The sequence below is a fragment of the Gymnodraco acuticeps genome, unplaced genomic scaffold, assembly GCF_902827175.1.
Source record: "Gymnodraco acuticeps unplaced genomic scaffold, fGymAcu1.1, whole genome shotgun sequence".
In the NCBI taxonomy this organism is placed as follows: Eukaryota; Metazoa; Chordata; class Actinopteri; order Perciformes; family Bathydraconidae; genus Gymnodraco; species Gymnodraco acuticeps.
In genome coordinates this window covers 2,381,437-2,395,016 of record NW_022990295.1, presented here as the reverse complement: position 1 = coordinate 2,395,016, position 13,580 = coordinate 2,381,437, and the positions used below count along the sequence as shown (strand labels likewise).

The 13,580-nt window shown below is 42.3% G+C and overlaps 1 protein-coding gene across 2 annotated transcripts in view; it reads right to left on the bottom strand.

Annotated features, from left to right (window-relative positions):
- tiam2a (TIAM Rac1 associated GEF 2a) overlaps positions 1-13,580 on the bottom strand; it is a 95,671-nt gene that overhangs the window by 72,760 nt on the left and 9,331 nt on the right. The window contains exon 1 of one of the 2 annotated variants that reach the window (XM_034221962.1): positions 2,525-2,769. The exons of the other annotated variant lie outside the window; for it this stretch is intronic. The gene's annotated coding sequence lies outside the window, so the exon portion shown is untranslated. Of the gene's footprint in view, positions 1-2,524; positions 2,770-13,580 lie in introns of those variants that run through there. 2 annotated transcript variants of the gene reach the window in all.

Here is a 13,580-nt window from a genome sequence, read left to right as displayed (position 1 = left end):
CACTTGAAGTTGTGTACACCAGGAAAGGGGTCAAAGCCAATCATGTGTCTTTTCGTTGGGAGCCGCGATGAGTGCTGTAGCAAATGAGAATTCTCAGCCAAGATGCTGTCAACGCCAGCTTTTGGTTCACCTTCTTTTTATAGTAAACTCTCCAGACGCTGCAGGCCGTACACTACCAGCAAACACTTTGAAAGCCAAATATAATCTCAAACACAGAAGAAAGAAATAGAAACCTATAGGCCACTATTACGCTTGCCTCACTGTACTGTTTGCCCTGAAAATACATAATCAAGGGAGTGGATATGCTGGGAATGGACAAAAAAGTTTCAAGTCATATTGTCTCGAAGATGCCTCAGTCATGTGAAGTCCCTGTGGTTTCCCCCTGCAGTGCCTCTCTACCTAGACAGTAAAAGGCCTTTATCCCCCGTGTGACAATAAGCACAGATGTTACCCATGCCTGATAAGTCACATGCACGCCACCTTATATGGAGAAAAATGTGCCGGAGAGAAGACATGAAACATTGGCGTTTCTCAGCCAGTGTGCTTCAGAATTAACGACGACGGGCACTCACACACAGCTTTCCAAATGGCCTGCAAGAGAGTAGAGCAAATTCCAAGTTTCTCACTTGACGAAAGCTGCTATACTAGTCAATGACAAGAAGAGTCATTTTTCAAACAGTCAAGTTGTTCTTCTCCCCATAACTCAAAAGTCACACATTCTATAGTAACTGACTTCAAAACAGACTGTTTAATGAGGGAAGTTCCTGTGGTGATTATGTCACCGTTAGATGATGTTATGGAGCCATTCCACTTAAATTAGACTTGAGATGAGCTGTAGAAGCCTGTGAAGCAACTCTGAGCCACCCAGAGAGAGGGTGGCATTACATATCACTTTGGACTGGTAAACAACTTTGAGAAATAGACAGTCCTGCCAGCCTTATGTCATAACTCCCAACTCGTGACAATAGAAAATGCGAACGAGCAAAACACTATTATGGTTTCCATTAAAAATAAATGATTGGTCACACTGAATCAGTTTCACTCGGGTTCGGGACCCCGTCCCAACCCGGCAAGAAACAGAATAAAAACATAATGTTCCTTGTGGTCCAAGATGTCTTAACCGCAAAAATGTGAATCGAAAAGGCAAAAACATGCATGTGGTGCCATGGCTTCTGACCCAGTGATTGTGTTACTGGCCTTCGCACAGAAACAGTGTGCACGCATTAGAACAGCAGTAATTATGTATGAAAATAATAATTTTAGAGTCTATTATTTTGTCAGGGGAGACTGAAATGTAAACCAATCAAAGAGCAAGTTCCCTTTCCAGAAAAATAAACCAAAGACATTATTTTCTCTGCGCTCATGTTGGGCTGAGTCTAATTCTAGGGCAAGAATGATCCACATAAATAATAAAAAGGCAATTACAGTGCGTCCAAAACAAGAACAGTAAATAATCATTAATCCAATTAAGTACCATAAAACTACATTTCCTGACAAGTGAACTTGGTAAAATCAATGAATGCCAGCCAGCCTGGCAAACATTAGCCTGTTAATAATATTATAACCTTTCTAAGATGTGTGCAAAGGCAGCAGGGCAGTCTGACTGACATTTCACCGTGAGGGATTCCATGACAAAGGCCCCAAAATGCCAAAAGGCGTGCCCAGCCCTTACTACTGTTCCTTGGGTCTGTTTTCTCAGGGCGGGCCCTTCCCTCCTGGGGTCCCGTGGCCCTTTTGTTACTTCTGTTTGTAGCTACAGAGCCCTTCCAGCACACGGCCAAAGAACAAGACAGGCCGAATGTAAATCACATCCAAACATACCCCTGCATTTAAGGGAATTACCAACGCTAACAATCTCTCATAAATCAGAAGGAAGAAAGAGGAGAAATGTGGGTCACTGACACTGATGTGAGATACATGTTGAACATCTTCACACTCAAGTGATCTATTGTCAATGAAAGGACACCAAAATAGCTTTGGATTGGAAACACAGCTGAGCATGCTGACAGGGTGTATTGTTCTTTTTTATTACATAAAACTGAGATTTGAAACAGTAAATAAATAAATAAATAATGGACATTGCAATTATGAAAAAGTGAAAATCATCACTCACTTGCAGTTTTCACATCTGACTAATGTAAAGACAGGTTTTTACACGTATAGAAAAACTGCTGAATAACTCTTTACTTCTTACAGTGTGTAGGCTACTTGTACAATAAAACGCATTACACCATGGGACAATTGTGTTTTATAACATAGCAACTTTATGGTTTTTATAGGTAGGCTACATGATTTCAGTCATAGCTGCTGCAGCGAGAATTACCACTCACACCAGCCAATGAGAAGTCACTGATGAAATAAATACTACACATCAGCCCCAAACTTCTCTTTACCGGGCAAACTTTGAGCGGTTATCCCGGTTGAAGATGCATTTCAGTGTTGCAGCGGACAAAGCGCTTTTACACACATGAGCGGAGTCCTTTAAAACCAACGTGACAGGGAAATAAGTTCGCTTCCAACTCACCGGTTAACGTCTCCTCTCATAAAACATATTTCTCGGAGTATTCACGTGCTTCACTCTTTGCCACGGCTCGATAAAACGTCGTTGCATTTAATAGAAATATAAAAATCGGATTTTCTCCGAGCGTACTTCCACGGTTCTTCTGTTTCCACAGCAAATGTTCCTGGGACGGAGCGCCAAGAGACTGCGGGCTCCTCCCAGACAATGTGGGGTTAAACTCCGCCTTCCGACGGACTCTGGTGGGGGATGGCCGTGTGCTTCAGACAGCAGCCACACCGGGGGATTAATGAGAAGCCTATATCTATATGTCTTGAATGAATGCATTAGGTGAATTAGGGGTTCACAAACACTGGTTCGTGGACATTCATGAATCCCCTTGCGGAGATTTCAAGGTCCTCCCCAAATCAACTAGTTTGTTTACATGGTCATTTAAGTTCAATTAAACGGACATACACTGATAAATACAACTCTAACGTTGAGATTTAGAAAATTAAGTTATTATTGTTATATCTGTCTTTGCTTGTGTCGTGTTTTTAATAAAAATGGGTGAGGATTGAAATAAGAGGGGCATTATTAAGATGTTATTTGCTTTGTGGGAAAGGGATTCAGTTTTTTGGACTCACTTTTGGTACCAGTTTATTTTGTGTCATCGTGTTCTTATTTAACTGCAGTCAGTCAGTATCCCGTCAGTTTACATTGGATTAACCCCAATCACAAATGATGATGTGTTAAACTGCACTTGCTGGATCCTTTCATTGCCAAACAAACAGAGGAACCACCTGGATTTCATCAACTGTACATCATGAGTATACAGTTACAGCCAAGATAAAGTAGACTCTTTTAGTTTTGACCTTAGCTTGGCTAAGAATCCCCCCAAAAAGCACTATCCACAACTTTATTGAAAACCAAAAAAGAGTTGAGTATAGCCATTTTGTGCCATGTAGTGAAAATATGGCAACGGTCAGGTGCTTCCTTAATCTGTCCATCAACTTTATGGATGTACAAAACTTACTAATAACCTAAGTAGCCCTTTGAAACAGTAAGGGCGCAGACTGATCCAAAAATAGTTATGTTGAATAGACAGTTGTGTTAACACTACATTGAATGTTTGCTTCACATACGTGTTCACAAAAAGTTGTATGTGCGTGCAGTCCATGTAGATCCTCGCAGATATAGGCAGATAAGACAAGATTGCACATTCAAACATACGTGATTTTTTATCAGGTTTTACTTTTTCACCCACTTTTAGTGTTACATTTAGATCTGTAGTCCTGAGGATCTGTTTGGCGGGCCCTTGACTTAAAACATGTCCTACCTTTAGGTTCTCTGACAGCTGTTTTGCTTGGAAAGGTGAACAAGGTGAGCATATTTTGCAGAACACTAACAACCCTGTCTGTCACATGGAGTAATGAACTGATAGGAAACAGGTTTGGTTTCCTCAGACAATCGAACAGGCTTCCAGAGAAGAGAATGGTCATTGTTATTCTTGCACAGAGCGTCTAAGTATTCATCCCTCCCTTTCATTTTCTCTCTATCATTGTCAGTCATGCACAACCAAATGCCTCCCCTCCCTGATATGACAGTTGCGCTGACCAGGCCTTCCTTCCTACAATCTCTACAGCAATGCTCGTAAACCAAAATCCAGCCTTGTGTTTCATAATGTGGCTCTTTGACCAGGCGTGTCGGCCCAGCCAGACCTGTCTAATCTGCATATCAGCCTCTTTACAGCTGCTATAGTGGGGTCTCAATGGAGATCCTATCTGTCTGCTGCCCATTGTAGCCAAATATACTGCATACTCCACTCCTTTCATTATAGATCAATCTGGATCTGTTTACAGGAACCTCAAATGCATCTTTTACCTGTATTTAGCCACAGGGTATTCAGTAATTAGTCAAAATCAACATATCCTAATATGCATCTTCAGAAGTGGTAAAGCGTTATGCAGACAATGAGGTTGTGAATCCCTGTGTTGAAGCCAACACTGATGTAACCCCAGGATCAGAAATCAGAAATACTCTTTTTTATTGGTCCAGAAGAACCATTATTTTCAACCATGATCACTGGGTGTTCCCAATGACGTTGTGCAGATCTCCACCCAGTATGTGTTGTTGTTCAGTGCTGCATACTGGATATTTTCTGGCCATATAGAGGCTCTCTGTGCCGTCTGGCAGCTTTCCGGAGCTCTGGTCGCTGCGCATCTCATTAAACATAATTGGCTATGACGGACATCCTGCCACCCATCTCCACTTTCTGACAAAAGACAACAACCCTGAGAAGGTCTTTTCCATAAAGTCACAAAAGAACAACAGGAAGAGGATCAGTGATGATTGAAATATTGGTATTGCCAGTTTAATGCTTTAACACACAGCAGGGAGCAGAAAAACAGTGAGCTAGGCCAGCAGTTTCTTTGTTTTCTGCCGACGCGAAACAAATGTGAAGATAGGCAGGTATGGGCACACACACACTCACACTTATCAACACCTCAGCACCTTCTCCTTCCTTTAAATGAGGCTTCTCAACAGTTCAGCCATCCTGTCACCCCTTTGTCCTGCTATTATGGCCACTCTAATAGTATGTGTATCTGAGTGTGTTACTGTATGTGAGAGTAGGGGAGGGGAGGAGTCAGATCCCCTGCTAAGTGATTTTCTCACCCTCCTCACTGCTGCCTATTGTACCGATGTGACATTATTACTACTGTATGAAAGTTGTTATTCTGCGCCCACGCGTTATTACCTTGCTCATTTGTCATGAAGCCTTTAATGACTCGCTGTGGCTCAGTGAAAATTGTCTTATACTGTTTTTTCTTTTAAAGCAGGCAGGCTGGTTCTGAAGGGGCTCTGCGGCTGTCTGGAGGGGAAGATGCTTTCCGTCCGGAGAGAAGTTGTCATAAGGTGGGAGACACAGGGAGGGCTATAATCAGACACCCTCCCGCCACACCCTCAAACAACTCCTTACTTGTTGTTGCATAGTAGCCAACATTAAAGCACTAACAAATACAAAGAGGCGGTGGTAGCAGCTAACACAATAGACAAAGAAAATCAAAGAAAAGAGGACACAAGGGAAGATATGGTCTGAAAAAGCCAGGCCTTCTTGGAAAGGCTTTTAATTTAAGCTGGCAGATCTGATCCAAGTGATAGCTTGCAGACTCCTGAGGGCCTAAGTAATGAAAAATCAATGGTGACAACGAGTGAACTGTGTGTCACAGCAGCCAACCTCTCACAACAGTGTTATTCGGGTCTTTAAGGACAGACGCAGCACTTAAAGCCTCTGATTTACCACCCTATAAATGGGATTTTATTAACGCTAGATAAAATATTAACCTTTTACTTAAATTATGTTAAAAAGAGGACAACATACTGCCATTTTGGACAAATTCCTTGGACTGTGGACCTGTGAAAATCACTCCGCCACAGTTTCATTGTGTGCAGTAATAGTAGATGATGACTGATGGAGCAGGTAGATGCTCGACAGAGCCCTTGTTATCAGAGGATAAATAACCTGTTTGGATGTATTGGAGAAGGAAACTATGTGTGATGGATCTGTCCCACACACGTTGCATCATCTGTCTGTCTGACTGGATGTGCCATTACTGAGAGCAGGGGGGGGGGGGGGGGGGCAGGGTGTGCCTGCAGCTGTTGATTACTTGAGTTCTAGGTGAAGAAACTGTCACGAGGGTGAGACAGAGTGAGGAGTTGAATTAGGTTTTTCTCTTTTCTCCCGTGTATGGAGAAAAGATTGAGACAGCCATTTGATGAATGGCAGGATAGGACTGTAAAACAAAGAAAAGTCAAATGAAAGTGTGGAAAATAGAGGCAACATTTGCACCTGAGGACACTGCAAAGAAAATGTGATTGTGCTGGAGTTTTTCAAAGAAGTTCACACAAGGAGATACGGATACTACATTGTGCAGCATTAATTAATACTTTGTGTGTAACACACAACAATACACTGTAAAGCAGTAGTTCCTAGCCTGTGATGGAAAATAATAAAAAATGGAGAGAATAATGTGGAAACTAGTTGACTGCTGCCTAATAGTGACACTGTTCCACATCACCTTCCAAGAAACATTTCTGAGTCGCAATTTGACATTTTATACTGTCTGAAAATCACCAACAATAATGAATGAATACAAATCAGGCAATGTGTTTATTCCCTTTTATTCTTTTATCACTTTTATGCAGTACAGGAAACTGGATATGCATTTATTTTAGCACATGTCATGTGTTGGGCGAACCAACACGCCACTGTATGACAATGTTCACTAACCATAAAGTCAATCCAGTTTAAGGAATAACCCAATACTTGCTAGCCCGGATACTCTGTGGATACATAAGAGCATCTGTTGTGTGAAATCCCTTAAGGCTAAAGTACTACACAGAGAAAACTCAACTCATAACAGATCCCTGTGAGCCCCGAAGTCTTATCTGCCTGAGTTTCTATTTTCTACCATTTACCAACTCCTCTGAGGTGAAATTGCCCACCTACATTAGCTCAAAAACATCAGGCTGCCTGGATTCTCTCTCTAGCTTTTAGGGTGAGTGACTCAGCAGGGACTGACAAGAACATTGCTTATCCTAAAAAAAAACATGTTTGTCTTCCCATCAGGCCGTGTCAAAGCTGGCATACAGTGGCACAGTACCATGTCCAAAGATAGAAAGGAAAAATATTACTAATGGACGGATGATGGACAGCTCACCGACGCACAGACCTCTAACTGAATATGCAACCAAAGAAAATACAAACATGTGCCCGTTTTTCTACATCTTCTATTACCAAAAGTAGGCCAGAATTGACAATGACAGAGCATGTGATGTACAACATGAGATAGGAAAGGATATAAATGATTGAGAGACTGTGAGAAGATTACTTTAAGAAAGGAAAATCAGGACTGGACAAGTCTTGTCTTTTATAGACTCACAGAAAGAGAATAAGGAAGCAGTCTGTAGCTGTGGGCTCAGGCTGGCGTGACAATTTAAGCTGCTTCAAATCTCTTTACTCCTGGTTGAATGTGTGCAACCCCAGCCAGAGGCCAGCAGAGGGGAATCCAGAGCAAATAAAGGGACACTTAATTAAGTTAACATAAGCTAAAACGGAGTCAAATGAGAATAACTTATTACAGGGCAACAAACGTACGTTGACAATCAAAAGCTCCATTGGGTCAAAGGAAAGGCAGCAGCTGATTCCAATGATCCAAATGCAATCATTCACTCTGAAGTGTAATGAGATTTGTATTGGGCTGTGCTGAAGCTAGATTCAGATTATTCTAATTCAATAATGCACACCGAAAATAAGCCATATAATTCAGACACAAACAACTTGCAGCAGAAAGGTGAAAGCATAGTTTGACAAATGTGTTAGTTGCATTCTTTAATTGCAACACGCAACCTCACAATAACTTTGTCACCTCTTAATGTAGCTATGATTGGGATAACGCTTGCCTTTGTGGCTCCCTAGCATAATATCGAAGGTGTTAGAAACGAATGGGCTCCATTAGGACTGCAGTGGTCCCTGGGCCGGTACGCTATAATGGTAAGGTTCCCACAGCCATTACCTCCTCGCATCCCGCTGAGAAACACTTTCACACCCATGTGAAGGAAGCATAGCACAGGGTTGTTAAAATTACCTTGTTAAAATCTGCTCATTTCACTTGCTTAATTAGAAACACTCCCGCTGCTCCTGAGTCTTTCCCACACAATCATCATCTAGGACGCAGAGAAACAGAAAGCAACCAAACCCAAGAAGCGAGGTGGTTGTCTGTCTGGCTGCTCAGGTTTTAAACAAAGTAGGAAAATGAACGACCTGGAGCTGAAAGCTGACACTTCCTCCCTAAACTGTCTGGACTGGTTTGTTTACAGGCCCCGTGGAGGCATGCTTGGCTACAATGCATTAGTTTGTGTGCCATTAGGGGCTTACATTTCCACGCTTTTGTCTGCGTTTTTGTCCGTTGGCGTTTTTTTTATGTCTCCTTGGGGATAACCTTCAGTTATTATGGCAGGTGTTTCAAGCTTTTTGGTTTTCCACAAAGAAAAAAGCCTTTGGAGAAAACAAAAGTAGGATGAAACTGTGTAACGCTTTAAAATAGTTAGCATGTCTTACTGGGACCAAACATTACTTCCAAAGGACATAATTTGCTAACTTTATTAGTTTGTAAGGTTAAGGTTCATGACTATTAACAGGGCTGCACATAACTGGTGCGCAGGTGCGCATGCAAACCTCCGCCAAAAAAAGAGCACCGGGTCATTTGAAACAAAGCGCATTTGCGTACCAACATTGAGAGAGGGAGAGAGGGAGAGAGAGAAGGGAGAAGAGAAAATAGAAAATAGAGGAGAGAGAGAGAGAGAAGAGAGAGAGAGAAAGAAAGATATTTGCGAGTTGCATATGAACCATGATATGAACTCAGGGTCGGCCCGTAGCACTGGCTAGATGTTCGCCTAGGGCGCCAGATCTGGGGAGGCGCTGCGCTGGCAGTTCTGGGAGGGAAAAAAACATTTTGACCGTTGGTGCTCATCCTAATTTTCGGCCTTGATGTAACAATATTCATAATTAAGTAAATGTAACACCCTTTTCACCCCGATTACACGTTTCATTTGCCCTGTACGATGGGCGCTGTAAGTGATGAAAATGGGGGATGTTGGTTTATCTGGCGCCCGCAGCTCACAGCCAAAATGCGAGGGAGAGAGGGAGGGTGCACCGGTACCAGCGCTGTTGTTATTAGAATCTGGTGCCGCTAGCTGCTCTAACGGATATAAGAAGAAGATGTTTCTACAATAATGTGGAGGGAGAGTCCTCTCCAGTCAGACTGAGAGGCTGATACTACAGCTCAGTGAGGTAAGGACTCTTATGGCGCGTTTCCACTGCAGCGGGTAGCCCCGTTTAAGCGTCCTTAACCGTCCTCAAGCGGCCAGGCCAGTTTTTGGTGGCCTTTCCATATAGCCTAGTACCGGCTAGCGGGTACTTTCTCCCTCTTTTCCGGCCCCATAAAATCGTGGTTCTATCAGACCAGGGCCAGGGCTGAACTAGTGACGTCAACACTCTCGACTGCTGATTGGTCAGAGAGAATCGTCACAAGATCGCGCGCGAGTTCATCCCTAGCGTCGCATATATATTTAGAAGCAAGCTTGCAGCATTTTTATAAACAGCATTTTGTAAACGAATGAGCTACAAAAATGGCTACGTCTAATAAGAAAAGCACACCGTGGTCGACCGAGGAGGTGACGACGTTCCTACATCTCATTGGGGATGATCAAATCCAGCGGGAGCTCGAAACAACTCGAAATGTGAACAAAAACAAAGCCGATCGCCCCGCCTACACTGCGTTGCTACCCCAGGTCCTAAACTGTAATGGAAATGCGCCACGGCCTCGGACGGCCAGCGAGGCAGCCCGAGGCCAGAGCGAGGACGCTTATTAGGGACGCTTAAACGGGGCTACCCCACTGCAGTGGAAATGCGCCATTAGTCTAAGTTCAAACGGTTTGGTCACAATTTATGTAAACACATATTTCCAAGGCACTCCTTTATAATTATTGGGATAAACAGGTTTCAAATCATTCCAATGTATAAGACAGTAACCAAAAATATGCTTTAAAACTGGAGAGATACAAAAAAATGCATAAATAAATAAATGTTAAGGTAAAATAAGATATGAATGAACAACACAAATAAAATAAGTTACATTCATGTGTTATTGGCTATGGTAGGTTATTGGTTATGTTCACATACTTATTTGATTACATCCACTTGTCTAAGATGACAACAGAGACTTTCGACCCAAACCCAGCTGTTGACTTGTGGATGCAAGCAGCTAATCGCAGACTCAACCAGAGAGAAAGAAGTAGGCCTACATCATCAGCTACCATGTCTGACAGAGAGGAAGACAGTGAGGAGAACAGTCAGGAGGGTAGTGATGACAGCTTGTAGGATTACTGGTCGTGCTAATGTTGTCTTGTGTTCACCTCTGTATGTGTGTTCTGTGTTCACCTCTGCATGTGTGTTCTGTGTTCACCTCTGCATGTGTGTTCAGTGCCGTGTGTCTGGCAAATAAAGTCAAGACCCCTCAAAAGTTACGGTTTATTTCATTTTAAGGATGAGCACCAAGCAACATCTCCAGGTGCTCCTTTGAGAACCAGGGCAAAAAAGTTATGTGCACCCCTGACTATTAACTGTGTTGTACAGGAAGCCATTCCTGGATGCTAGCTTTGTTTATGCTAGCATTAGCGACTCTGTCACGAGAGTGTCTGAAGCTTCCAAAGCTATGATTGTCCTTGTATTTAGTTTGAAATGAGTTTTTATGAGATTAATATTAAGCTATTAAGGTCTATTTCAAAAGGCACACTTCTTGGACTGTGAATTTACCTTGGGGAGCTGTGAACAAAAAGAAAAAGCACTCAACACGTTTTCCAATTTGCAGCAGGAGGTCTCCCCTGGTGTTTGTGTTTATTACAGCAGCTCTTTGTGCGTGTTAGTGGAGGGTGTATGTGTGTGTTTACCTATTAGCCTATTTAGCTAATAATAGCTAATGGATGTGTGCATGGATGTGAGACTTTTCATTTGGGCTGTGAAATCGGATTAGTTCTCCTGTGTGTTTCTGTGTGCAGGCATGCGTATGTGTTCAATTTGGCAACAGTGTATGTATAGACGTAACCTCTTCATAGAAAGGGCACAGAATATGACTCAGGAGACAACTGGGATTGTGTGTTTGCATGGACAAAATAACCAAAAACTAAATAGTATATGAGAAAAAGTGAAGCACCCCCCCCTTCAAAGAAGCTTTACGCCGTCTTGTGCGGCTGCGGTACAAATCCAGAACTGTGGGTAACAGGATATTGCAGCTTTCTGTAAGAAGGAAGGGCTCAAAGTCTCCCCATTCTAAACAGGTTTAATGTTGTTTGGGTCTGGTGATTTGGGAGGTCGTAGAAAGCATTTAAGCTCGTACTGATGTTCCCAACATGGGCAACTGCTGCAGGGCCCAGAACATAAAGAGGCCTGAAAGCTACAGGCTTATGTCAAGCAGTTGGAAAATTGCTTGTTTTTTTTTACTTCTGTATTTTGATTTTACATACTCCTACTACACAGTAAAGGCCAGTTCAATGGTGAACACAAGCTTAAACTGTACAAAGAGTGGAAGTAACATGGGCTCAAACATGTCATTAGTTATGCCCTGGAGCCAGATATCAAGTTATTCCAACTTTCTCTTTCTATTTAGGTCTCCAGCCTTGACCTGCTTTTGTTGTGAACTAATAACTATTCTGTCACATGTTTTTTTTCCATTGATTTATTACGTTTGACTTGTATCAGTAAATCATTTGTGGCAGTGCAGCTGCTCTAGGTCTGATTCTTGTAGTTAAACCAATGGTGATTTACCAGTGATGGGACTCCAGTGCTCCATGTGAACATGTTGGCATAGATAACACTGAGTCAATTGAATAATGCACAACAGGATTAATCTAACCAGTGAGTAGCAATAGTTTTTAACAGCTCTGATACAAACTGGTCTGGTCATCTAGATGCTAATAATGGTTATTTTGGGACTTTATCTTTGCCCTGTTTGAAATCAAAAGATTAGTACCCTTTGGAATAAACGCTGGCCACTTCAGATGTATTAGACTATTATTAAACTTTAAAAACATACAAACCCATTTCCTATGTGATATAAACCTCAACCCATTCATTAAAATGTGATATTTGTTACATTGGTTACTCTTCAGGATGATGGAAGCTAATCACCTAAGCACCTCCTACCCGTTCACATGGCAACATAACTAGGCAGTAAGACCCACGTTAAAATAAGGTGGAGTTATCCTTTTCCTGTTGCTTGGCCTCCACCACTCTCCCCCTCTTTCCTACCTCCCCCAACCTCAGTCAGCCTCCCCCACTTAACTCCACATCCCAGCTCAGAATGGTTTCATCGGACCAGAAACTCAGATTCATGTTTCTCATTTTCTCCCTGGTGTCTCATGAGACACTCAGGTTGTGGGGGGAGGAAGACGATGGGGGAGGACGAAAATGGCAGAGGAGCAGAGTGTCTGCTTACTTATTAGCAACGACTTAAACCTTCTGCACTTCCCCCCCTGACCCTCCTCTGCTTTCCCCGCAAAGGTCACGACTGGCTCCTGTCCTGAGATTAGCTTCCATTTGAAAATCACTTGATTCTGACATTTGTTGCAGGACAGTTGAACTGCATTATAGTCAGTGTTCTAGTTATGTCAGTTGTTTGGCATCAGTGCCCACTTCAAGCTCCTCCATGTTTCCCCTTATATGTCATTACTTCTGGCATTTGCTTTGTCATTGGCATACACTTTGCAGAAAAAAGCATCATTATTCAAAGTCAGAAGATTTAAATGTTGGCAGCAAAAAGCTGTTTGTGTTTTATTACAGATTAAATAAAATACCATTTAACACAATTATGCAGATGTATTCAGGCTGCCAAATGGAGTCACACATTTAGAATGAAACAAAAACAGAGAAAGTAGTCCCTAACTGTTTGACATACTATTTATATAATATTTTTTACACAATAAAAGCCATAGATTTTAATTTTCAGCTGCTAAAACCTCTCTGCTTTTAATGAATGACCTTTACGCAACAAATAAAATGTAAGAAGTTCACAAAAGGACAGAAGGTAGTTTTATACGAGTCAATATTCTTATTATAGCAGGTAACAGCACCAATTGCCATTTTCCTCTAAAAGGGTGAATTTCCTGCAGTTTGAAGTGTAATTCAGTGCTCTCTATAGCCTCTTCAGACATGAAGGAAACTCAACCTCAAATAACCTTGTTTTTTTTAAATGCATTCTTATTTGGTTTTATGAAACTGGCATCCTATTGGGAGGCTCAGTTGCCAGGGAATCTAACCAGACCACGAAGCGCTTCAGTGGAGAGTAAAACAAAAAAAAAGATGGAGACTGGAGAGGCAAAGGGATAAAAAAGGATAAGGAGAGGAAGCAGGGGGAAAGAATAATGAGGGGAAGAATAGGGGGGAGAGGTGGAAAAGTCCCACCATGGAGAGACGGTAGGGAGACAGAACAGATGCATTATGGGTGAGGTGGTGGGAATCGCAGCG